Raw genomic sequence first — 26,342 nt, forward strand, 5'->3', positions numbered from 1 at the left:
ACATTCTTCAAAATATTTTTTCTGGCAAATGAACAAACAAATAAACCACGTGAAGAGTCAGGCCCATGCTGGTCACTACACAAGCACTACACAATAACTTGTATCGTACCAGTGACCCTCGATTATTGTACTAAGGTACTGCACGTAATGGAAAATAGAGTACTGGGAACCTCGTAACATGAAAGGCACTCAGCATCATTATCATCATTACCACCATCATCATCATCATCATCATCACTCCACGATTCCACTACAGAACTAAGACCTCTAAATTTCTCCACTTATCGTCGTCAGCTGCTATTCCAGGCTACCCCAGCAATATTTATCCCCCTATCAAGTTCATCGTTTCTCTCTCTTCTTTTTACCGTCCTCACTTTTCCACTCCATCACTATGTCTACCCAAGTTGTTAATCGTGAGCCATTAGAGAGCTTCAAATGAAGATTAGACAAATGTATGGATCAGGATGCTACGTGGAAATAAGTAATGTTTTATAGAGAGACTGCCGCGTGTATCCTACTTCAATCACGACGTAGCCTGTAAATTTGATGTTTTTTTTTAAGCAGGTGTGTCCTTCGATTCCAATCATGAAGGGCAAAGGTGATCAAAATACACGCCAGAATCGCTTGTTAAGATGCGTTCGAACAAATATCAACTTGGACTTTGGAGACGCGCCGTGGTTACTCAAACAGCTGGTTTGTGTGAGAGACCGGGTGTTCCATACTTTATAAGGCACCCTCGACCTCCTTCCTTCCCTCCCTCCTTCCCTCACTCACCGCCACTCTTGAGTTTTCTCTTTGTTAACCACCGCCCTTCTTTTTTTTTTTTTCAAGTGGCTGGGAGCGGAGGATAGGAGGGATTCAATTTAATATCACGCAGTCACGCCTGACCACTCACTTCCCCATCCCGCTAAAGTTTTGTGCTTTTTTTTTCATGTTCTACTTATTTTATTTATTTATTATTTTTTTTTTTTTTTCATTTCGTCACCTGCTTGTAGCCACGGTGTGTCCTCCTTTGGAACTCTTCAGCTTTGGCGGTGTCAGACAACATATTATGACTATGAAGCTACTTTTTTTCTTTTTTTTTACCTAGTCCAAAATCCTTCCCCTTAAGTCACCTCCGTCCTCTTAACTCCAACCTCCCTTCTTCTTAACTCCAACTTACTTCCTCTTAACTCCAGCCTCCCTTCCTCTTAGTTCCAACCTCACTTTCCTTTTAACTCCAACCTCCCTTCCTCTTAACTCGAACCTCCCTTCCTCTTAACTCCAACCTCTCTTTCCTCTTAACTCCAACCTCCCTTCCTCTTAACTCCAACCTCCCTTCCTCTTAACTCCAACCTCCCTTCCTCTTAACTCCAACCTCCCTTCCTCTTAGCTCCAACCTCCTTTTCCTCTTAACTCCAACCTCCTTTTCCTCTTAACTTCAACTTCCCTTCCTCTTACCTCCAGCCTGTCTTCTTCTTAACTCCAATCTTCCTTCCTCTTAACTCCAACCCCCCTTCCTCTTAGCTCCAACCTCCTTTTCCTCTTAACTCCAACCTCCTTTTCCTCTTAACTTCAACTTCCCTTCCTCTTACCTCCAGCCTGTCTTCCTCTTAACTCCAACCTCCCTTCCTATTAGTTCCACTCCCCTCCCTCCTTTTAATCAGTCTTCGTCGCAACAAACTCCAACCTCGTTCCTCCCATAGCAGGTAAACATGTAAGCACAGTGTGACAAAACTGCCTTGCTTAATCAATAAAAGATGACGCAACGCAAGAATACTAATTAATAAGGCAATGATCTACATAATTCCAATAACATATCCTACACTCGTCACTCTTCACAGACGTTCAAGGGCAGACGGACAAAACAAAGACAGCCGAGCCTTCCTTCACAAACACACACACACACACACACGTCAGGCACGGTACCCAAACAACACTAAATAACTGAGAGTATCGAACTTGCTCTGTATTTTTCGAAAGTAATATCATTTACATAATAAAAATAAATAAATAAATAAATAAATGAAAACTGTCTCAGTATTCTTTCATTTTTGGAGCAGGTGGAAATAAAGATAGCAAAAAAATACTTCGGAACACTGACAATGTCACACCAATGAACATTTTTTTACCTAACATCGCCTTCATGAAAAGAAAGACTGAAAGAAAAAAAAAGAAAGAAAAAGAAAGGAAGGAAAAAAATGAAAGAAAGAAAGAAAGAAAGAAGAGAAAGAAAAAACCGCCTAAGTACTTTTTCATTTTGGAAAATCGAGATCAAATAAAAAGAAAAAAGATGCTTCGGAAGATTGACTTACTGGCTTGCTCTATATTCTTTCAACACAGCCTTCATAAAAAAAAAAAAAATGAAAAACTAAAAGAAGTAAAGAAAGAAGCCTTTGTCCTAACTTTTATATCAGAAATAAAATAGACGAGGCGAATTTTAGACCATTCGCGCCCTGAAGAGAAGAAAGATAATTCACCAACAGGTACGTCACGTGAATGGAGAGAGAAAATTAAAGAAATGTAGGCAAAAACGGCAAACATTGCTGTAGAAAGGACTTAAGCACTTCGCATTACGCTAACACGCCTCCTTCACCATATCAACATCAGCAGTTATTATCGAAGCAAAAGGAAAAAAAAAGAATTGCTATAAAAACTACATGGACACTTTATATTACGGTGACAATAATTTTATACTAAACTACCCTTCACTCCACCATACCAAAATCAACTACAACGATTTCATGAAACTGACGACAAACAATGTACTTCCAAATAGTCACCTCGACGCGTTGAGTCACGCAGCACCATTGACTCAAGCGGTGACAAAGCACACGCGTCATACCCCTATGTCTTGTCTTCCTCAGCGTCCTTGGTTAGGTTCCATCACTCGACTAGTGCTCGTATGGGCTGGCTACAAAATATTATTGCCTAAGTCTGAGGGCAAAGCTGGGGATGAGGGAATCGAACAGAGCTGGGGAGAGGAATTCTTGGGCAGAATTCATGGGAAGAGAGGAAAGGAAGGAACACAGAGAAAAGAATAAAATATTTTATGGAATATCTGGGAAAAGACTATAATCTTTAGGGAATATAACAATCTTTTGGGAATATTAGAAGGAAAGAACACAATTATTTTATATCACGGAAAAGAATGCAAGCTTTATGGAATATTGGGAGAAATAGCACAACCCTTCAGGAAATATTAGGGAAAAGAACACAACCTCATGGAGAACATTAGGGAAAAGAACACAACCGTTTTTAGAAGTCTCACGGGGAAAGAACCCAATCTTTTAGGAATATTACCTCTCTACGTACTCTGTTGTTAGTGTCAAGTTATTGGGAAGATTAAAATAAATAAATAAATAAATAAATCTATGATAAGACTGACAGGAAGAAGGGTATGACAACTCCTGAGGATCGTGTGTACATGTCTGCCTATTCATCACAGTGTGATTACCGCTTATTTCATGACAAGACTGCCACGTGTTGACCTGAAGGCTGCTAGAGAGAGTTTAGAGCAGTGGTTCCCAAACTTTCTATGCCACATTAGGTGTGTTACCCCTTTCATAAAATGTAAGTGAGTAAATGCTAGCTATACTGTACTGCGCAGTACACATACACACCTCCTTGTGTCTACCCTGGCTGATGCTTACAGAGATAGCAAACCTGTCAAAATACTTTGTTTATCACACACTTGTATATATATAAATATATATATATATATATATATATATATATATATATATATATATATATATATATATATATATATATATATATATATATATATATATATATATATATATATATATTTTTTTTTTTTTTTTTTTTTTTTTTTTTTTTTTTTTTTTCAATTACCACAGAAAAATTGTTGTATTACCCCCGGGAGTAATTTACCCCAGTCCGGGGACCACTGGTCTAGAGAGAAAGACAGTCACCCATGAGCATCTTTGAGTGTGTCTGATCTGACCAGCATGTAAGTCAGAAAGGTCTGTGACACGTGTGCGTGGAATAAGTCATGGCAGCCACTCGGGTCAGTGAGTGGAATAAGGTTAATCACCGCTATTGATGCGAGTGGGAGGGCTGGCAGCGAAGTAAACTCTTGTAACTCCTGCGCCGAAATACACCCTGCTGCTGTTTTCCTCAAATGCTCCTCAAAGTCTACGCTAAAAACGCAGCAAGTTTTTTTTTTTTTACCGACTCGGCGGAATTTTCCTCTAATCGAGGGTTGCATATCGGCCTGTTCATCAGGGTGTGGTCACTGAAGCCACGCCAGGAGTGACAGGAATGGATGAACACTTGCTATGCGGGCGTGGCGTGGCGGTAGAGGCAGGAGCGGCGGTGCAAGTGACGCAGTTCTTTCTAATTCTGGAGCTGCAAATGATGACTGGTGGTATTCACGACGCGCTACTGACGAGAACTGAGACCGTAAGGAGGATCGAAGGACACAATAAACTGCGCAGTACTACGCCACAGCTCTCACGTTACGGTAACCATTCCAGCACTGCAGCAGACCACAAGGCACCACCACGAGGCAATGAAATCCGAATGCCATCATTTCGCTACTTTCCTCGTGAATACAAATGCTATGTGGACATACGGAGGTGCGCTGGTCACCTTAAAAATGGTCTATAAAGGGATTCCGACTTCTTCACGTATTGTACATCACTATATCAGGAAGAGATGTGTTGCGATAACTCGTAAAAAGTTCCATTACTGCTGCTGTTGTTGATGAGATGGTGATAACAATAGGCCTCGGAGGAAAAATAACGATAAAAACTGCTGTTGATTGTGGTAGTAGTAGTGGTGGTAGTAGTAGTAGTAGTAGTAGTAGTAGTAGTAGTAGTAGTAGTAGTAGTAGTAGTAGTAATAATAATAATAATAATAATAATAATAATAATAATAATAATAATAATAATAATAATAATAATAATAATAATAATAATAATCTACTCCATGTAAAAATAACCTCCTTGTTTCTTTACCTATCTGTGCCCTCTGCTCTCCCCCGCAAAAAATAAAATAAAAGAAAAGAAAGAAAGAAAGAAAAAGAAACCACACCCTGCAAACCGACACACTTCAGCTGGATGCTGCATAAGGCTTATGTTCCCAATAACATATCACCACAGTGAAAGACAAGATGCAATGGTATTTCAATATAGTAGCAGTAGTGGGATGCAGCAGAAATACCTTCCATATTTTTCCTTTCGTTAACCTTTAAAATGTGGGAGGTATTTCTGCCACAACCTGTAGTAACAGTAAGAGTAATTAGGATGAGTACTTATACAGGTGGAGTCACTGTCTAATTCATCATACATGGTGAAATTATTGACTACATCTGGCTTTCATATGCTGACAGGAAATAACTGGAATAGTAGGAAATTATGGTATTTCAATGGAGTGTACTGTTTACTGAATATAAGCAGGAGCCATCAAGGTGACTACTTATCCAGGTGGAAATGTTGTCTGAGGATCAAGAGACAAGAAGAAATGATTGATCATATCTGGCTTTTGTACACTGACTGGCCCCTTTATTTATTTTCTTATGATCTTAATCTTATCATTTATGTCATTCCATTTGGATTTCCATTCTAAAGGCAATGCTGATTCATTTCACATAGTAGCATTAGTCATGTACACAAAATTTTGAGTGATAACTTATTCTGGCATGGGAAGGCAAAAAATTAATAAAAATTATAAGAAAAAAAGAGGAGAAAATAAAAGGAAAGGAAAAAAGAAAAGAACAAACATTTTATAACAAACTACAGCATACCACAATCTATCCATCTACCTACCTGCATACCTATCTATCTGCCTGCCACACTGAGATGACCCCAGTGAAGGGAAAGCAGCCACGGCAAGATGACACACCTAGTTTTACTGTGCGAATAAATACAAAGAGGGGATTCCCAGTTCAGCTGCTCCGTCCCAATTAGCAGTCTTTAGCGGCATGCAGGGAATGCATAAAGTGCCAGTGTTTTTCCATGCCAGCTCTGGAGTGTTCCACCATGCCATGCCACCCCAACCCCAAGGAGATACAAGTTTATAATAATACAATATAATAATAATGATAATAATAACAATAATAATAATAATAATAAAAGTAGTAATAATAATAATAATAATAATAATAATAATAATAATAATAATAATAATAATAATAATAATAATAGTAATAATAATAATAATAATCTATGTAAATAAATCCAAGGAATATATAACTGTTTCCCTCCAGCACACTCAAATCAGGACAGAACTTACTAGTGTTTTGTGTGAGTCTTTTTTGGTGATCAATGAACACTACCCACTATTTCAAGTTCATTAATCCTGATTCTAAGAAAAGTAATCAGCAAAATTGATATGATCCATGAGGCAGAGCAAGGAAGAATGAGATCCCTCCAAGAGTGGCTGGGAATAATAAAAATAACACCAACTAACAGTACTGTAAAAGCAGTTGTGGTATAGTGTACGTATGTCTACTTGTTCCACTTATTTGAAACATTCTCAAGGAAATATCTATCATGTTCTTGTTTCAACATCTGTCAATACCCACATGCCTCACCACCACATATCACACTATCCACCCTTTCACCACTTGTCATCATATCCATACATCTCTTACCATTCCACACATTCCTCACCACCACACACCACACTACCTATCCATTCATCTCTTATTGCCACATCCATGTACCTCACCACTAGACATCACACATAAATCTTCAACATAGCTGACCAAAGTCAGTGCCCTTACACACTGTTACTTTTAAATCTAGCACACCATCCCAGATAGACAAACCACCTGCTTCATCTATCCACAAATCAATGAAACAAAAAAAGTCACCTTTCAAATAACAAAGGTTAAGTCTTTGGAAGAGCCATCTCATATATTCCATGTCATCAGGAAATCCCTGCCTCTGCTTCATTTGAATCCACACACTCCTTTCCCTCCAGTCTTACCACAACAACACAGGTGAGCTCTTTGCTAATTCTTGTCACGCTCCCATCTAGCAAGAGTACCAAAAACCCTTAGCGAGTCATGTCATGCAGCCAGCAACCAAAACATTGGGGAATACAAAGTCCTCTATGATGCAACGTCATTCATCACCTTCATGGACAAAAGTATGACAAGTGTGAATAACAGATCATGCGTTTCCTTATGCCTAACTTGACCAGCTACATCACACACAACAGCATGTCTGTGACACGAGTGACTACACAAACACATGACAACATGAACATTCAATTCCTTATTTTTTATACACAAAGCACAAAGTTTCTGAGAATTCCCCACCCCTTAACCCTTGCTTCTATGTCACCTTTTCCTAACTACAGGTCAAAGGTTGGACTTTTAGGAATGTTCCTAATTTACTATTAGAATATCAACACCACAGTGAATGATGATGATGGTTGTAGCCACATATCAACTTTTATTGCTGTGAAAATGTAAGACAAACAGAGAAGCTTAGTAATACAGACAGAATGGTTTTAATTATGATCTATATCGACTACTGATACACAACAAAACCAATAGTAAGGTTGTGTTCTGATACTGCCTTGTTTGAGAGTTGTATGTGAAATGATCTAATAATTTCAGTTATGCATCATCACCATCAGCCTTTAAGTCTATTCCTGAAGGGACTCTCTTAGTCTTCACTCATTTCTGTCAGGAGGGATCTGGGATTACAGTTGGGGATTAAGCCAATGCCCAACCATGCTGGCTAAGGGCAGCTTGACAATGGAATGGATTTTATCTATTTCCTCACAGTGGATCTGCCTACAACCATTGTATGACTGCACATGTCTAATTCACCTCCCCTGATCACAGGGACACACAAACCTCTTCACCACACCAAGGTACTGTTCCATTGAAAAGTCAGTCATGATTACAATCATATAAACATAAAAAAAAAAAAATTAATTAAATAAATTTAATTCAATTCAATTCAAATTACACTCATGCAATATCTGGGTGATTCCAAGAACACAGAGACCATCAACAAGCCAGCAAAACTGACCTCAGCTGCAGGTCCAGGTGGGGTTTCATCCTGTCCAGTTTTGCACCGCACCAGCTGCCGCCGCAGTGCTCTCCCTTCTCTCCCTGCAAAATAAGTGGAATGACGTACAAGACAAATAATCCACCATGTGATACTTGCATCCTCTCTGTTGCTCTTAAAGAATACCTTAGTCTGTGCACAATGTACATTTTCTCTGCAATGCATGAAAACATTAGAAATCATGTATAACTTGTGTAAATTGAAACAATGGTGGTAAAAATACTATGACATTATATATCAATTGTACTCATTGGTGCAATCTGGCTTATTACCAGTCAACTTAGTGGAATCAGTAACTGAAACACTTTTTTGGCACCAGTGAGTATTTTTATGTCTGTAATGAAAAGCAGCCTTCTCTCAAAATGTAATGTACACTTTCCTAGATGGTATGTGCTATCTTATAGCTCATGTAATAACCCTTAATCTATCACGTAATGTAGTGATTACAGCACAAAGACACCAAAATTAATCCTAGAACCTGACCTGACAATTATCATGGTCCCAACATATGAGACAATGTTAATGTTCTCTTAGTCAAGGATTCACTCCCCAGCTGCATCCTCTCACAGCTTAAGATTTATCTCGTATTCAGATAAATTTCTCAGTGTTTCTATGGGGTACCCAGCAATGAGACACTACATTAAGAATCTCCTGATAGCAATAATAACCTCTTTGTACCCACAGCTCAAGCAGGACCTAAGTGTTGTGGATGCAGGTTACTGAAATTATACCCATCAAGCAGTTTTGCTAACATACACTTAAAAGTCAAAACCAAAATTTATGTCTTCCATGTGTGTGCTGATGTCCCAATTGATGTGCCTCAGAAATGTCTTCACAGAATCACAATTTTCCTTGTCATGAAAACCCTTATTTAGTACACATGCACTACCTTACTGTTAAAACATTCCCTCCCTCCATCCCCTACAATACTCACACATGCCCATGGACTTTTATTTATTGATTATTTTCAGCTACAGAGGCATCACATTTTTTTTTTTCATTTTGAGGAAATGACACCAAAACCTTATAACCAGCTTACCCTCACTCCACAGCTGCAGCCTCTCACAGCTTAAGATTTATCTCATATTCAGATCAATTTCTCAGTGTTTCTATGGGGTACCCAGCAGTAGGACATTACATTAACAATCTCCTGACAGCAATAATAGCCAATAATAAATTGAATACGCAGCAGTTGTTTGGGTTCCACATAGAAAAAAAGATACAGAAACTGGAAAGAATACAGAGGGTAGCGACAAAGATGGTAGCAGAATTGAAAAACTTAAGCTATGAAGAAAGACTTGAAGAGATGGGATTACCAACACTACAAGAGAGAAGAGAAAGAGGAGACCTAATAACAATGTACAAATCAGTAAACAATGTAGAAAGAAGAGACAGAAATTACTTGATACCACAGATGGAGGAGGAAGAGAGACGGACGAGGGGGGATGGGAAGAAAATAAAGAAGAGTGGACATTCAAGTAACATCAAGAAATACAGCTTCTCATATCGAATTATTGAGATTTGAAATGATTTGAAGGAAGACGTGGTTGTGGCAAACAGTGAACACATGTTTAAAGAGACTGGATAAATATGGTTATGGAGACAGGATAAAATAAGCTTTAACTCGTGCCCTGTACAATACAACTAGGTAAATAAATACATTCAAGAGGGAGGTTTCAAAACACTTATCCTTCAATTTTTGACTACTGCTTTGGACCCTTTTCTGGGACTGGCATTTCAGTGGACTTTTTTTTTATATTTTTTATTGGATTTTTGTTGCCCTTGGCCAGTGTCCCTCCTACATAAACACACACACACACACACACACTAACATTTCTCATAAACAGCTCAATTAATTCACAATATACCAATACAATAACCAAATAACAATGAATAGTTAACCCTTTCACAGCTGGATATGTTTTCCAACGATCACATCTAACTTTTCAGACACATTTTTGCACCAGAGTTGATTCTAAACGAAAGGACAATATTACCCTTATATTATCTATGTCGTACACTTTCCCAATACATTTCTGCACCAGGGTCAATCCTAAACAGTTCTGCAGTTTTGAAAGGACAATATCATCTTCGTACCATCTGTTATATCTTTTCCAATAAAATTCTGCACCAATTTTAAATAGTACTGTAACTATATATAAAATTAACCATTTATCCCTCTGTGCCCATGCATGCAATAGTTACACAGCGCTCTCAAAAAGAACAATCTTGACTAAACTGGTTCACGGGACACCAAGAACTGGCGCAGGAAGACAATGACCTCACCGGAAGGATAGTGTGAATGTTAAGCACAGTAACACCCTTACACACACTCACACCATACCATACCACGTGACATTAATCATACATAGAATAATGGAGTCTCAATATACAAAGGCAATGCAAAGGGAAAGGCAACTCGGTACTGCATGCACAGTTGCTTACCCGAGACGCATCTTGCAGGCGACAAACAGGTGTCCCTTTACGCCCCACCCCTTGTTCTCGTGTCAGTGTCACTCACAGGAGCCGCCGGATCTTGAGCTTGAGTTTGTAGAGAGCAAGATTGGAACCGTTGGGAGCAGTTGGAGTCACTCAGTAGATTGGTAGATTTTATTTATTTATTTTATGTTAGAGAGTTGGTCTATGATAACAAAAAAGAATTGTTAAAAGAAAGACCACTCGGGTGCCACTCCTCAAGAATAGCCTCAAATGGATTATCTAAAAGTTGGAGGATGAGGGTCCTGAAATATAGATAGAGAGGTAGACTGACTGCTTGACTGATTGACTAACTGAATGAAATAAAGCACTCCCTTGAGTAAACTCGGATTTTTCTTTCTCCTCTCACTAATTGCGTTCATGTTAGCTTTTTTTTTTCTTACCATATCTCTCTCTCTCTCTCTCTCTCTCTCTCTCTCTCTCTCTCTCTCTCTCTCTCTCTCTCCTTTGTTGTTCTATATGCTGGCTTCCTTTCTTCTCTTGCTGATCACGAATAGGATAATTTTACTTCCTCTTTTCTCTTTTTCTCTTTCTTCTTTTACTTTATATTTTAGACTAACTTTTCACATCTTCTCTTTCTGTTTCCGAAGATGTTTGATTTCTTCTTTTCCTCTTACCTTTATAATTTTCTTCCCCGTTCTTATCTTTTCTACACAACATATTAATTTTCAGCCTTCTTTGACTTTATGGACGTTAGACTAATTTCTCTTTTTCTATTATATTCCTTTCTCCTCCTTAAGTTTTTGTTTATACTTCTCTAACTCTTTATGGATATACTGTACAATCTGATTCTCTCTCTCTCTCTCTCTCTCTCTCTCTCTCTCTCTCTCTCTCTCTCTCTCTCTCTCTCTCTCGTATTTCTTTTTCCTTGTTATTCTTTTCTTTATGTTCATACTGATTAACTCTCCTTTCTTCCTCTCTCTTCTTTTTTTATGCATACAAGCTCGAGTGATTTCCTTGCTCTCCAACTTCTTCCTCATCCTTCTTGTTTATTACGGCGTTCTTTCTTCTTTTGCTCTCTATCTCACTCCCTCGTTTTCTTTGCATTCTTTGCATCTAATCTTTCCCTTTCCGCTGTCCTGTCATTACTGTCTCAGAGTGATTTTTAGAAACTTCTTTTGATTCTTCCTCTTCGTTCTCGTAAAACCAATTCTGTCACTGCACTCATCCTTGATATTTTCGCATTCACACAATGTGCAAAACTCACCACTCAACTCTCTAATATTATCTATATAGTGGAGGCCTGCCGTGCCTATCATTCACCTCAAAAGTGTTTAGGAGACTTCAGAACACCCTCTACCACCGTACTTCATAGTCACTTGCTCATACAACTTGCAATTCCATATCCCAGTTTATGTTGCGGTTTATAATGTGAAGAGACGCTCCTAAGTCCGGGTTACATCGCCTTAAGAGGTCTTTAAAAATATTAACTTTACGAAAAAAAAAAACAAGCGTCTTGCAAAGTTCGTAAATATTTAGTGAATCATTATTACAACAGGTACTCTTTAGTGAATCCAGGCCCAGGGGAGAAGCGTAGTTCGTCTTCCATCATTATGTCCTGACAGTAACGTGCAGTTCCTGGGGGACAGGTAGATGAAGGAAAGGATTGGAAGGATCAGGTTTGAGGTCGAGGGTCTTGCCAGGTAGAGGGGCAAAGGACAGCCGGTGGAGCAGAGTGGAGGTGAAGATGAGCAGCTCCATGCGGGCCAAACTCTCCCCAAGGCACTGCCGCTTTCCTGTCCAGGATGGAAGAAAGCTGTACCAATACACCTACAATTACCAGCACACAGCCCAACCCAAAGTTATGTATATAAGGAAGACAAGAACCTTGCTTCCTGCCGCCTCTTTGGGTTTGCATCAGGACTGCTTTCAAAGGCCACAAATGATCAGTCCTGTTCTCATGAATGTCTATCCAGTTAATCATATCATCAGAATTATATAAGCTCCATTGAAGACTCCACCATCTTCCACTAGACCTTGATGAGTGTTGTGGAGATAAGACACGGGAACGTGTCAGAATGGCATCCTTACTCACCCACACCAAAGGGAACGAATCCTTCCTTCTTGGAGACAAACTTGCCGTCTTGGTCCAGCCAGCGCTCAGGCATGAACTCCTCAGGCTTGTCCCAATAGCGGGGATCGTGGTGTATGGTTAAGGTGGCGGTGTTCAGCACCGCGCCCTGCCACGAAAGAAATCTTAAGCTGCACGCTACTCGATCCATTGTCTATAGCGCTGCTTCTTTCTAGTGACTGTTCGTGCTCCAAAGGTACTTTCTTTTTCTTTTTTTTTTCACACTCTTACGTCTCCTTGAACTACACATGAGAGTAGAGAAAAGCTAAAACACACACACACACACACACACACACACACCTTGGGAATGGTGTAACCCCCGAGAGTAGTGTCTCTGCTAGCCACGTGGTGCACGCCAGTGGCGACCAGCGACGACTTACGGAGCGTCTCATGAATCACAGCTTCACAGTAAGGCAGCCTGAATAATGAAAGGTTGTAGCCTAAGAACGAAAGAATTATGTATGCAAGTATATCTCAAGCCAAGTAATGTCACAGAACTGATCAAATCATAGAACACCAAGGAAAGAGGGGATACTGGTGAGAACGCCATAGTCCCAGAAAAGACAATAGCGTGAGGCGTCTGACCTGGGCTTGTCCTCCAGCGTGGCCTGGTATCCCTCAGGTATCACTGCATCGAGCTCGACCTGCAACTTGCGCTGAATGTGAGGGTTGGTGGACAGGTAGTACAGCATCCAGGTAAGGGTGGACGAGGTGGTTTCGCTCCCAGCAAGGAACAGGTCCATTACCAGGAAAGCCAAGTCCTTCCCTGGAAAAAGAAAACAAAAATGGAGAGGTAATTTCATCCTCCCCTTTCACAGTCCACACACACATGTCCACTTGCTCACTTCACACCTATGTTGAGTCATTAATAACATAGGTATCTCTCTCTCTCTCTCTCTCTCTCTCTCTCTCTCTCTCTCTCTCTCTCTCTCTCTCTCTCTCTCTCTCTCTCTCTCTCTCTCTCTCTCTCTCACCACTCACTATTGAAGGTGGTGTCTGGGTCGTCCTTCTTGCCCTCCATTTCCATGAGGTAGCCGTCGATCAGGTCCCGCGGCTCGCCAGGAATCAAGGTGGCGCGATGCTCGTCGATCTCTTCCTGTCGAGCACACACACACACACACACATCATTGAACCTTTCATTGCCGTCTGATGCGCCATCACTTAATTACAGACCACCTCTGAGCATTTTACTGATTAGAAATTTAAGAAATTATATTTTTTTTTTTTTTCTTTCCTGTAGGTGTTTGCTACGGTTTTGCACAATGTGTTTGTAGTGTCGTTTGGCGCATATCACAATGGAAGGGTTGATTCTCTCTCTCTCTCTCTCTCTCTCTCTCTCTCTCTCTCTCTCTCTCTCTCTCTCTCTCTCTCTCTCTCTCTCTCTCTCTCTCTCGAACAGATTACCAGGTGCAACAAAAATAGAAAGTTCTGTGGCATGATAGATGGGGTAGCTGTTGCTAAACCAAAGAAATGGACTCTCACAAGAATTATTTTTCAAGACCACAAAGATTACGAATCGGATTCTCATGATGGTGGAGAGTGCTGATTCAACTATCACTAATACCATGAAAATATTCTTCTTAAAAACCTTAAAACCTTCCACTATTGCACACTGAAAGCTGCCAAGATAAAAACTGAACCGAAATGTTTGAAAACACGGTGCCTGGAATTCTAATGGCTACCAAAAAAAGAAAAGGAGATAAGAAAAAGCAAACAAGACAAGTGGGCTATTCAGGAGTACAAGAAAAAAAGTACCTACATAGAAGAACTTGAGGAATCTGTCGAGGGTATTGATGACCACGTGTTCTTTGGTGAGTCGTTTGAAGAGAAAGGCGGGCATCAAGTAACGCACCCATGGTAGGAAGTCCTGGATGGCATACAGGGTCTCAGAATCCAGGAACTCCTTAAAGATGGCATCAAATTCTGTCATCTTAGGATCGTCTTCTTCGAACTGTTTACCTGTAGGAGGAAAGCGGCAATAGAAAAAAAATTTTTGATAAGTCATTCCTGCTACACAGCCATGCCTCAGGATCTCTCTCAGCCCATATGTTTTTCTCTTTTTACTGCTACCATTTCTCAAGCTATGAGTGCGATTTTAATCATTTTGGTGTGATGGTCATCATTTGGTAACATCCAGAAGACTGCAGAAAACTGATTCCATAAACACAAGGGAAGGATGTAGAGAACAGGATCTTAATTTCACCTTTTATAACTACAGATGTTTTTTAGATGAGATTAGGTCAAAAAGTATGGCTAGAAAATTGTAGGTTAATGTGGGCAAAAAAAAAAAAAAAATTGTCCAGGCAACAAAAGAAAAAATTGTCCAGGCAGCGAAAGGGTTAAAAGCCAGCACTGACATCAGAAGTGGTGCTCAAGAAGTTCGAAGAAAAGAGCTAAAGGATTTTTTTTTTTCTTTTTTTGTAGGAAGTTTGCCTACATTCAACCTGTTCCTAAAAAGGGTGACCGCTCTAATCCCTCAAACTACCGTCCTATTGCTTTAATTTCCTGCTTATCTAAAGTTTTTGAATCTATCCTCAACAGGAAGATTCTTAAACATCTATCACTTCACAACCTTCTATCTGATCGCCAGTATGGGTTCCGTCAAGGCCGCTCGACTGGTGATCTTCTGGCTTTCCTTACTGAGTCTTGGTCATCCTCTTTTAGAGACTTTGGTGAAACTTTTGCTGTTGCCTTGGACATATCAAAAGCCTTTGATAGAGTCTGGCACAAAGCTTTGATTTCCAAACTACCCTCCTACGGTTTCTATCCTTCTCTCTGTAACTTCATCTCAAGTTTCCTTTCTGACCGTTCTATTGCTGCTGTGGTAGACGGTCACTGTTCTTCTCCTAAATCTATTAACAGTGGTGTTCCTCAGGGTTCTGTCCTGTCACCCACTCTCTTCTTATTATTCATTAATGATCTTCTAAAACAAACTTCTTGTCCTATCCACTCCTATGCTGATGATACCACCCTGCACTTTTCCACGTCTTTTCATAGACGTCCAACCCTTCAGGAGGTAAACATATCACGCAGGGAAGCCACAGAACGCCTGACTTCTGATCTTTCTAAAATTTCTGATTGGGGCAGAGCAAACTTGGTATTGTTCAATGCCTCAAAAACTCAATTCCTCCATCTATCAACTCGACACAATCTTCCAGACAACTATCCCCTCTTCTTCAATGACACTCAACTATCCCCCTCTTCTACACTGAACATCCTCGGTCTGTCCTTTACTTATAATCTGAACTGGAAACTTCACATCTCATCTCTAGCTAAAACAGCTTCCATGAAGTTAGGTGTTCTGAGACGTCTCCGCCAGTTTTTCTCACCCCCGCAGCTGCTAACTCTGTACAAGGGCCTTATCCGTCCATGTATGGAGTATGCTTCACATGTCTGGGGGGGTTCCACTCATACTGCTGTTCTAGACAGGGTGGAATCAAAAGCTTTTCGTCTCATCAACTCCTCTCCTCTAACTGACTGTCTTCAGCCTCTCTCTCACCGCCGCAATGTTGCATCTCTAGCTGTCTTCTACCGCTATTTTCATGCTAACTGCTCTTCTGATCTTGCTAACTGCATGCCTCCCCTCCTTCCGCGGCCTCGCTGCACAAGACTTTCTTCTTTCTCTCACTCCTATTCTGTCCACCTCTCTAACGCAAGAGTTAACCAGTATTCTCAATCATTCATCCCTTTCTCTGGTAAACTCTGGAACTCCTTGCCTGCTTCTGTATTTCCACCTTCCTATGACTTGAATTCCTTCAAGAGGGAGGTTTCAAGACACTTATCCACCAATTTTTGACCACTGCTTTGACCCTTTTAGGGACTGGCATTTCAGTGGGCATTTTTTTTATTAGATTTTTGTTGCCCTTGGCCAGTATCCTTCCTACATAAAAAAAAAAAAAAAAAAAAAAAAAAAAGGAAGGACACTGGCCAAGGGCAACAAAAATCTAATGAAAAAAATGCCCACTGAAATGCCAGTCCCATAAAAGGCTCAAAGCAATGGTTAAAAAAATTGGTGGATAAGTGTCTTGAAACCTCCCTCTTGAAGGAATTCAAGTCATAGGAAGGTGGAAATACAGAAGCAGGCAGGGAGTTCCAGAGTTTACCAGAGAAAGGGATGAATGATTGAGAATACTGGTTAACTCTTTAGTTAGAGAGGTGGACAGAATAGGGGTGAGAGAAAGAAGAAAGTCTTGTGCAGCTAGGCCGCGGAAGGAGGGAGGCATGCAGTTAGCAAGATCAGAAGAGCAGTTAGCATGAAAATAGCGGTAGAAGACAGCTAGATATGCAACATTGCGGCGGTGAGAGAGAGGCTGAAGACAATCAGTTAGAGGAGAGGAGTTGATGAGACGAAAAGCTTTTGATTCCACCCTGTCTAAAAGAGCAGTATGAGTGGAACCTCCCCAGACATGTGAAGCATACTCCATACATGGACGGATGAGGCCCTTGTACAGAGTTAGCAGCTGGGGGGGTGAGAAAAACTGGCGGAGACGTCTTAGAACACCTAACTTCATAGAAGCTGTTTTAGCAAGAGATGAGATGTGAAGTTTCCAGTTCAGATTATAAGTAAAGGACAGACCGAGGATGTTCAGTGTAGAAGAGGGGGACAGTTGAGTGTCATTGAAGAAGAGGGGATAGTTGTCTGGAAGGTTGTGTCGAGTTGATAGATGGAGGAATTGAGTCTTTGAGGCATTGAACAATACCAAGTTTGCTCTGCCCCAATCAGAAATTTTAGAAAGATCAGAAGTCAAGCGTTCTGTGGCTTCCCTGCGTGATATGTTTACCTCCTGAAGGGTTGGACGTCTATGAAAAGACGTGGAAAAGTGCAGGGTGGTATCATCAGCGTAGGAGTGGATAGGACAAGAAGTTTGGTTTAAAGGATCATTAATGAATAATAAGAAGAGAGTGGGTGACAGGACAGAACCCTGAGGAACACCACTGTTAATAGATTTAGGAGAAGAACAGTGACCATCTACCACAGCAGCAATAGAACGGTCAGAAAGGAAACTTGAGATGAAGTTACAGAGAGAAGGATAGAAACCGTAGGAGGGTAGTTTGGAAATCAAAGCTTTGTGCCAGACTCTATCAAAAGCTTTTGATATGTCCAAGGCAACAGCAAAAGTTTCACCAAAATCTCTAAAAGAGGATGACCAAGACTCAGTAAGGAAAGCCAGAAGATCACCAGTAGAGCGGCCTTGACGGAACCCATACTGGCGATCAGATAGAAGGTTGTGAAGTGATAGATGTTTAAGAATCTTCCTGTTGAGGATAGATTCAAAAACTTTAGATAGGCAGGAAATTAAAGCAATAGGACGGTAGTTTGAGGGATTAGAACGGTCACCCTTTTTAGGAACAGGTTGAATGTAGGCAAACTTCCAGCAAGAAGGAAAGGTAGATGTTGACAGACAGAGCTGAAAGAGTTTGACTAGGCAAGGTGCAAGCACGGAGGCACAGTTTCGGAGAACAATAGGAGGGACCCCATCAGGACCTTAAGCCTTCCGAGGGTTTAGGCCAGCGAGGGTATGGAAAACATCATTGCGAAGAATTTTAATACGTGGCATGAAGTAGTCAGAGGGTGGAGGAGAGGGAGGAACAAGCCCAGAATCGTCCAAGGTAGAGTTTTTAGCAAAGGTTTGAGCAAAGAGTTCAGCTTTAGAAATAGATGTGATAGCAGTGGTGCCATCTGGTTAAAATAGAGGAGGGAAAGAAGAAGCAAAGTTATTGGAGATATTTTTGGCTAGATGCCAGAAATCAAGAGGGGAGTTAGATCTTGAAAGGTTTTGACATTTTCTGTTAATGAAGGAGTTTTTGGCTAGTTGGAGAACAGACTTGGCATGGTTCCGGGCAGAAATATTAAGTGCATGAGATTCTAATGATGGAAGGCTTAAGTACCTTTTGTGGGCCACCTCTCTATCATGTATAGCACGAGAACAAGCTGTGTTAAACTAAGGTTTAGAAGGTTTAGGACGAGAAAAAGAGTGAGGAATGTACGCCTCCATGCCAGATACTATCACCTCTGTTATGCGCTCAGCACACAAAGACGGGTCTCTGACACGGAAGCAGTAGTCATTCCAAGGAAAATCAGCAAAATACCTCCTCAGTTCCCCCCAACTAGCAGAGGCAAAACGCCAGAGGCACCTTCGCTTAGGGGGATCCTGAGGAGGTATTGGAGCGATAGAACAAGATAAAGATATGAGATTGTGATCGGAGGAGCCCAACGGAGAAGAAAGGGTGACAGCATAAGCAGGAGGATTAGAGGTCAGGAAAAGATCAAGAATGTTGGGCGTATCTCCAAGACGGTCAGGAATACGAGTAGGGTGTTGCACCAATTGCTCTAGTCATGGAGGATAGCAAAGTTGTAGGCTAGTTCACCAGGATGGTCAGTGAAAGGAGAGGAAAGTCAAAGCTGGTGGTGAACATTGAAGTCTCCAAGAATGGAGATCTCTGCAAAAGGGAAGAGGGTCAGAATGTGCTCCACTTTGGAAGTTAAGTAGTCAAAGAATTTCTTATAATCAGAGGAGTTAGGTGAGAGGTATACAGCACAGATAAATTTAGTATGAGAGTGACTCTGTAGTCGTAGCCAGATGGTGGAAAACTCGGAAGATTCAAGAGCGTGGGCACGAGAGCAGGTTAAGTCATTGCGCACATAAACGCAGCATCCAGCTTTGGATCGAAAATGAGGATAGAGAAAGTAGGAGGGAACAGAAATGGGGCTACTGTCAGTTGCCTCAGACACCTAAGTTTCAGTGAGGAAAAGAAGATGAGGTTTAGAAGAGGAGAGGTGGTGTTCTACAGATTGAAAATTAGATCTTAGACCGCGAATGTTGCAGAAGTTAATGAAGAAAAAGTTGAGGGGGGTGTCAAGACACTTAGGGTCGTCGACAGAAAGGCAGTCCGACCTGGGGACATTTATAGTCCCCTCCCCAGATGGGGACTCCGAGGCTGGTGTAGGAGTCGCCATGATGATTTTAAAATTTTTGAGTGAAGGGTGTGTGTGTTATTAGGTGCTTGTGGTTTTGTGTGGAGGAAGAGAATTGTCTTTAGAGGGCAGGCTGTGACTGCCCCCTCGTGTTGTGAGACACAAAGGGAAACGTTCAGTGAGGTCACAGCTGGGTTTAATGATAAATTCACAGCACCCCCTGAACAGTGCTTTAGACCTCACTGGGAGTAATTATCGTTTCGGCAGGTGTCTACTGTCTCCTCCTTTAAAATTATCCAAAAATTGAGGTTTCCTGAGACCTCCCTCTTGAAAGAATTCAGATTATAGGAAAAGGGCAGTACAGAAGCAGACAGGGAGTTCCTGAATTCACGTTTTCCTTCCATGAGGAAAAACGCGCCGGTAGAAGACTCACCGCCCACCAGCTGCCAAATCACGTTGGTGATGGCTATCTTGATCGGTAGTGCGATGGGTGTCCCATTGCCCACGCGCTTGCTGAATCTATCTACCAGCCACATCGCTCGCGTCTGCACTGCGTCCACCAACTTCGACTTTCCCATGCCTAAGTCCCGCAGCTGACGCAGGGAGAAGCGGCGGTTGTTGTGCCAGATGAGGTTGTTACTTGACACGACGCCTGAGGGAAAGACACGGGACGACAGTGCAAATTACTATAGGACATTTCAATCTAAATTTTCTTCATGTGTCTCCGTACACACACACACACACACACACACTCACCCAAAGCTATATTCTCATTGGCTTTGTACAGCATCCAGTCCGGCCTTTCAGTGAATTCCTGGCGGTTGAAGGCTTCCCGCAGCAGCCGGAAGTCGTTCACAAACACCATCACCTGCGTTCCGATCCTCCACCTGCAGCAGAACCAGAGGAAAATGTAGACGATAACAGACCATTATCTGAAATCTTATATAAAGCAAGGACAAATAACTTTCTACATCTACAAGACAGAAATAGACATATGCAGATGGGGGATATAAAATGTATAATGTGTGAGGCAGAAATAGAAAATCTAAATAATTTTATATGTGGCGTTCCGGATACTTGAAAGAAAGGACGAAAGAACCATTGTTCCAGCAACCTTATCCAGAAAAGGAAAATAAGATATTAGAAAGATTCGAGGTAAAGAAAAAAAAAACAGACAGAACGAAACAAATATTATACAAATTTGGGAAGAAAACAGAAGAAAAAAAGAGAAGAGAACAATAAAGAAGAGAAACCTTGGGGAAGGGCCGCCCCATAAAAGTATCTTCCCCACTAAACTTGAACCAGTGATGGGTTTAGTCACAACATTCACAAATGTTTGAGCGTCTTGTCTCACCTAAGTACAATACAATACATTTAGCACGTTCTAGGAGTGGTTATTCGTGTTTTCCAGTGTTTCCATAACTCCACTAATAGTTAAACTAATATTCAGCATCATCAATGGCTAAAGAGATTATCGAAAACTGATTATATTTATGGCCTCTGAAGACAGTCCTGACGAAAGAACAAGGAGTTTCTGAATACGAGTATGTTAGTGTGCCTCGGTGCAACGCGACTTGTAATGCTCTGACACACAAAGGTACGAAACTATATATGTACATTGATAGTGATGGCAGGGGTGTTATTAATTAAGTGAATTTTGGGAGTGGCTTTTAAAATAAACAACCGGAAAAAAGAAAATTTGTCAAAGAATATTATCATCATTATTATAGAGAAGTTTTGCTTCCATTTTGGCGAACTGATGTAGTAATACTGGTGGTGGTCGTGGTGGTGGTGCTAGTAGTAGTAGTAGTAGTAGTAGTAGTAGTAGTAGTAGTAGTAGTAGTAGTAGTTGTTGTTGTTGTTGTTGTTGTTGTTGTTGTTGTAGAAGAACCAGCAACAGGAGTAATATAGTAGTAGTAGTAGTAGTAGTAGTAGTAGTAGTAGTAGTAGTAACAGCAGTAGCAGCAACAGTAGCATCTCACTCACAGGTAGATATTGCCATGCTTCTTGTGCAGGTTCCTGAAGTGGTCCTGTATGGTGGGCCCAGGAAGAGGCACGTAGCCCACCAGCGGCAGCCCCCACCGACCTGTTGGAGAGGGAGAGAGGCGGGGAAACATTAGACCAGAATCACCAGATTTTGAAACATTTCTACCTGCGCCTCCACTGCTTTCAAAAGGTTCTAATTGAAGTTAAATGGGTTTTGAAAGGTGTTTTTATACGGTTCTATTGACAGATTAACAAGAGTTTTACATTATTAAAAAAAAAAAAAAAAAAGTAACACTCTTGAAAACACAGCTAACCATCTCTGTGGCCTTTGGAAGCAGTCGTGGTGAAAGAATTAAACGTTTCTGAATGAACCATTGAACCATTACAGCGGGCACTGATTAAGTCCTTGACACCAATAATTTCTCCTCAACTAAACAAAGTGGTCTCGCGTAAGTTGAAGTCTTAAGTTTCAGATATCTAATAAAATTTCTTGGCCCATGTAGCTGAATTATTAACAAAGAGCAATGCATAATAGGGTTGCTCTAACAAAATAACAGGTGTCATGAACAAGGAAAGAGTTAAAGGAAAGATATCTGGCATAATGATTAATTTACACATGTACATACTCTCATAAACCAAATACACAAGCGCCCCTAACAAATTATAGTTCTATGTTTTCTTCCTTTTCTTAAAGTGTACGTTATTTTCTTCTAATCACGACATAGTGACCTCGCGAGAAAACAACTGACATGCCGTTGTACTAGAATTCCACAGAGTTTCCCTCAGTCCGAAGAAAAAAAAAAAAAAACTTCTGTGACCGCACCTCTATTTTGGGTGAGATAAGAACAGATCTTACAAGTGTAAGTTACTGGTAATAAACGACACTGACCAGGCGGGTAGTTGGCAGGCTTCTTGAGGACTTGCAGCAGCAGGAACAGGAAGACCGCGAAGAGCACTACCTCAACCAGCATCGCGGCGAAGCACACCAATAACAGTAAAGAAAACGATGCCTCGGCCTCTCGGGAGTCTGTGAAACGTAGCATCGTAAACACTGACATAATACCTGCTGCCATGACTCTTAACACACACACACACACACACACACACACACACACACACACAGCAGCAGCAGCAGCAGCAGCAGCAGCAGCAGCCTTGTCTTCCTTCCTTCGCTCCGTTCTTGTCTTCCTGCCTTCTTTTCATCACTTCCCCATTTGCTAAGATATCTTTTTTATATTTTTATTTCCCTCCCTTGCTTTATCTTATCTTTCATCCAACAATCCCTCATTTCTTTTCTCCATTCCTCCCTTCCACACACACACACACACACACACACACACACACTTCCTGTCATTAGTGTCAGTGTTGGTCTTGTAGGGAAATGATGCGAGGCTCACTTGTCAGATCATGTTGCCATACCCACATTCCATTCTCCCAGACCCCACCGCCTATATAATTCATCCACTTAGCCAGCCTCTTCCATCTCGTCACCACAACACAACACTCTTCTGTCTGTTGTTTTTGTTATTGCTATCCCATTTCTACGAATACCAGGGCTACATTACCAAACGTTTCGACGTCTTACCTAAAGTACTTTCAACAGGTTCTGGTGGATGGTATTTGGGTTTCAAAGGGGCTTTATAGACAATTTTTTTTTTTTTTTACTACAGCCCCTTAGATATTTCTGTGGCCTCGAAAAGAGAAAACCAACTATCCTTTTTTTTTTTTTTTTTGTGTGTGTGTGTGTATAACTACTGCAGTACTATCGCTTATTGGAAACAATATTCTATATAGTGTGTCAACGCTTCTAAGATACTGACAAAGTACACAAACTACACACCCCTGTAATGACTAATAAAACTACTTAAATTCCAAGCACAAGACCTACCTTCTACCGCCACCCAGCAGAGACACTAATAAGACTACTCCGCCGCTCTGACGCAGAAATCTCTGCCTCTGCGCGAGTCAAAGTATTTAAGCTCTTGACTGTGGCACCATATTGTTGTACTGTGGAATGTTTTGATGTGTTTTGCCTTCTGATGCTGATCGAGCCTTTCAAAATTCACAATGATTGTCTGAGGCGTAATTTAGGTAGACGTGCAGCCTAAAATTGTATCGCCAAGCAGGCACTGAAGGAGGAAAGAATTGGAGTTTCTCAAGGTCAGGTGAATTTTATGATATGCACATTTTCGCTCGGCTGGCGGGCGTACGTGTGGTTATCAACTTGTCAGGACGGTCCTCAGTGCGTTTAGTGTAAGAGAAAAATCATTCGCGTTTGTACTTTATATAATTATTTATTTATTTATTTTTTCATCCATTCTCCTCCTGAGAAACGTGGATGCAGTATTACAATCCTCCTCAATAAGGAACTGCAGCATTGATTATCGTGTATGATACATCAGATTTGACAACCAAGATTTATTGAAAGTATCAGAAGAAAAGAAAAATCTGAAGGTATCACAAAGGCACTGTAAATGTTACAAATACTGAAATTACCTTTACTTTTCCTAAACACTACCCTTCATGAAGAACAACAACAACAACAATAACTTCCTCATTCTCCTTTTCCATCTCTTCCTGATGTCACTTCTACTACTACTACTACTACTACTACTACTACTACGAGTACTGCTACTACTATTACTACTACTACTACCATACTACTACTATTACTACTACTACCACTACTACTATTACACCACAACTACTACTACTACTACTACTACTGTTGCTGTTGCTGCTGTTCCTACTGCTCTTGCTGTTACTACTATTCAGCAGTCCAGCAGTATTTTGTGTTCAATTTATTTTTCTTCTTTCACATGACTGAAGACCCCACACATTTCCGAGGTGCCACCCGTCTTCCCGCTAAGGAACGTAAACCGCGACAGTCATCGTTACAGTACTCTTTTTGGCAGGAATTTAAGCGTAGATTTCTGCCAAATCATGGTGGCTCGGCACCCGAGCCACCATGATTACTGTGAATCCATCTGTTTTGTACTTGCCGGGAAAAAGTGAGAGGGTGAATTGAGTTAGGAAGTGTCTGGCATCGATAACGACAAAGTCAGGAACTAATCTTCAATGTTGATCCCTAACACGACCTACCGAAATGAGAAAACATGATATATACCTCATGTCAGACAATACATCACAACCATAACGAACAAAATTGTTATTCTTGACATCTCACCCTCCACCTTAGGTTATTTGTTGCTGCTGGAGAGTATGGCGTGAGACAATGAAGTCGACCCACCCGTCCCACAAGCTAGACTGTTTCTACAGCATGCAAGAGCTGTCCAATAATTACTCATATACATCTGTTCTATACTCAACAGTTTTTATTTTATTTGAAGTTATATACTGCACAGAAAAGAGCTGGCGTGCATGCGAACTAATAACGAAACTGGAAGTAGCACGAGGGAGGGAAGGGAGACACGCGCGGCGTCTAAGGAAGGGACCATCAGGCGTGTCAAGAAGGCCGAGGGGTCAGGAGGGACAGCAGAGAGTCTCAGACGCGGGTTCGTTTACCTACGAGATCTCTCCCTCGGCCTCCTCAGTACAGGGAAGAGCACCTGGTCTGGCCGCAAGTACGGGCCTCCCCTGCGCCAGCGATCCACCGACAGCCGGAAACGCTTGGCTGCTCCCACTCATTTGTACGTAAAATTTCGTCGATCTTTATTGTTCTTGCTGCTTGTTCTGTGCGCCGTTCTAGCCCTCGGCATGCCACAAAAGATGGCTGAACATGTCTGCGTCCCGCCGGCACCAGAAAGGTGGTGGTGTTTTCCTTGTGAGAGCATTAAGTTCTCCTCTTCTGTCCGCTCTCTGAAAGGACTTTTTTGTGAACTTTTTAAAAGGAGCTGGTCCTGCTACCGCAAGTCATTATGACATCCCATAACAAGCCTAGTCATCACCTCGCAATCGCAGTCACCCGATGTTATCTGAAGCGGCCTTGCTTGGCAGCAACTCATTTTAGTGACATCATTTTACAAGAAATTGAAGAAAGATAACTACTTTCAGCCTTAAATATAAATGAAGAAATAAATGTAATGAAAATAGTTTCCTACCGTTTGAAAGTCGTACTCGTACCATAACGAAATCTAATCAGTTAGCACACTGTCCTGTTTCATGATAACATCACAATTCGTGAACTTGGAGCTAAACAATCGTGCTAACCATTTATTTTTCGTCGATATATTGTGTACCTTTCTCAAACAGCTGGGAAAGAGGAAGAAGAATGTAAATCTAGAGACAGTCGTGATTGAAAAAAAAAAAAAAAGAGGGCACATACCACGTTATGATGAAAGTTTTTTACTCACCACTAATACCATCACCAACTACCACTAAGCTTATCACTACTGAGCTGCGGTATCGTCATTATCAGCAATCTCTGCGTCTTGTACCGAGTTCAAGATAGGGAAACTCACAACTCACCGGTGACAGGGTTGAGCACGTTTGTCAAGTTGTCAAGTAGAAGCAAGTTTGTGGTAGAAGGTGGTTTATCTAAGAAATGAGATGATTATCCATACATCATGAAGATTGATGAAAGTCAAAATGGCATTCAGGGGTGTCTGCTGTATTTCTAGAAATCACAGAATATTTCAATTTATCCAATACAAAAAAGCCTTCGGCCGAGCTCTGGGTGTTAGGGGCAATACAATTTGCTTGCTTTTAACTGCTCACAACTGTTTCCTGACAAAACGGCACATATTGTATTATGACAATCAAATTAACAGGTTGAGTTATTGATTTGTTAAGCGTTCTTCTCAAATGGCTAATACGTTGAGTACACGGTGGTAGTACAACAAACAGTACCAAGTCACAATGTTCACTACTTCCTTAC

The 26,342-nt window shown here is 41.1% G+C and overlaps 1 protein-coding gene across 4 annotated transcripts in view; it reads right to left on the bottom strand.

Annotated features, from left to right (window-relative positions):
• Window positions 1-25,854, bottom strand: part of LOC135104295 (sodium-independent sulfate anion transporter-like) — a 93,949-nt gene extending 68,095 nt beyond the window's left edge. The window contains exons 1-12 of one of the 4 annotated variants that reach the window (XR_010270368.1): window positions 25,819-25,854; window positions 22,395-22,532; window positions 21,506-21,605; window positions 20,276-20,406; window positions 19,953-20,171; window positions 14,363-14,562; window positions 13,585-13,699; window positions 13,189-13,369; window positions 12,904-13,021; window positions 12,568-12,712; window positions 10,482-12,268; window positions 7,998-8,080 (exon numbers count right to left, since the gene is read on the bottom strand). The gene's annotated coding sequence lies outside the window, so the exon portion shown is untranslated. Of the gene's footprint in view, window positions 1-7,997; window positions 8,081-10,481; window positions 12,269-12,567; window positions 12,713-12,903; window positions 13,022-13,188; window positions 13,370-13,584; window positions 13,700-14,362; window positions 14,563-19,952; window positions 20,172-20,275; window positions 20,407-21,505; window positions 21,606-22,394; window positions 22,533-23,393; window positions 23,550-25,818 lie in introns of those variants that run through there. The other 3 variants (XR_010270367.1, XR_010270369.1, XM_064011517.1) reach the window with 3 other exon arrangements.
• Between the last annotated feature and the right edge of the window lie 488 nt (window positions 25,855-26,342).

This window comes from Scylla paramamosain, chromosome 10 (genome assembly GCF_035594125.1).
Source record: "Scylla paramamosain isolate STU-SP2022 chromosome 10, ASM3559412v1, whole genome shotgun sequence".
In the NCBI taxonomy this organism is placed as follows: Eukaryota; Metazoa; Arthropoda; class Malacostraca; order Decapoda; family Portunidae; genus Scylla; species Scylla paramamosain.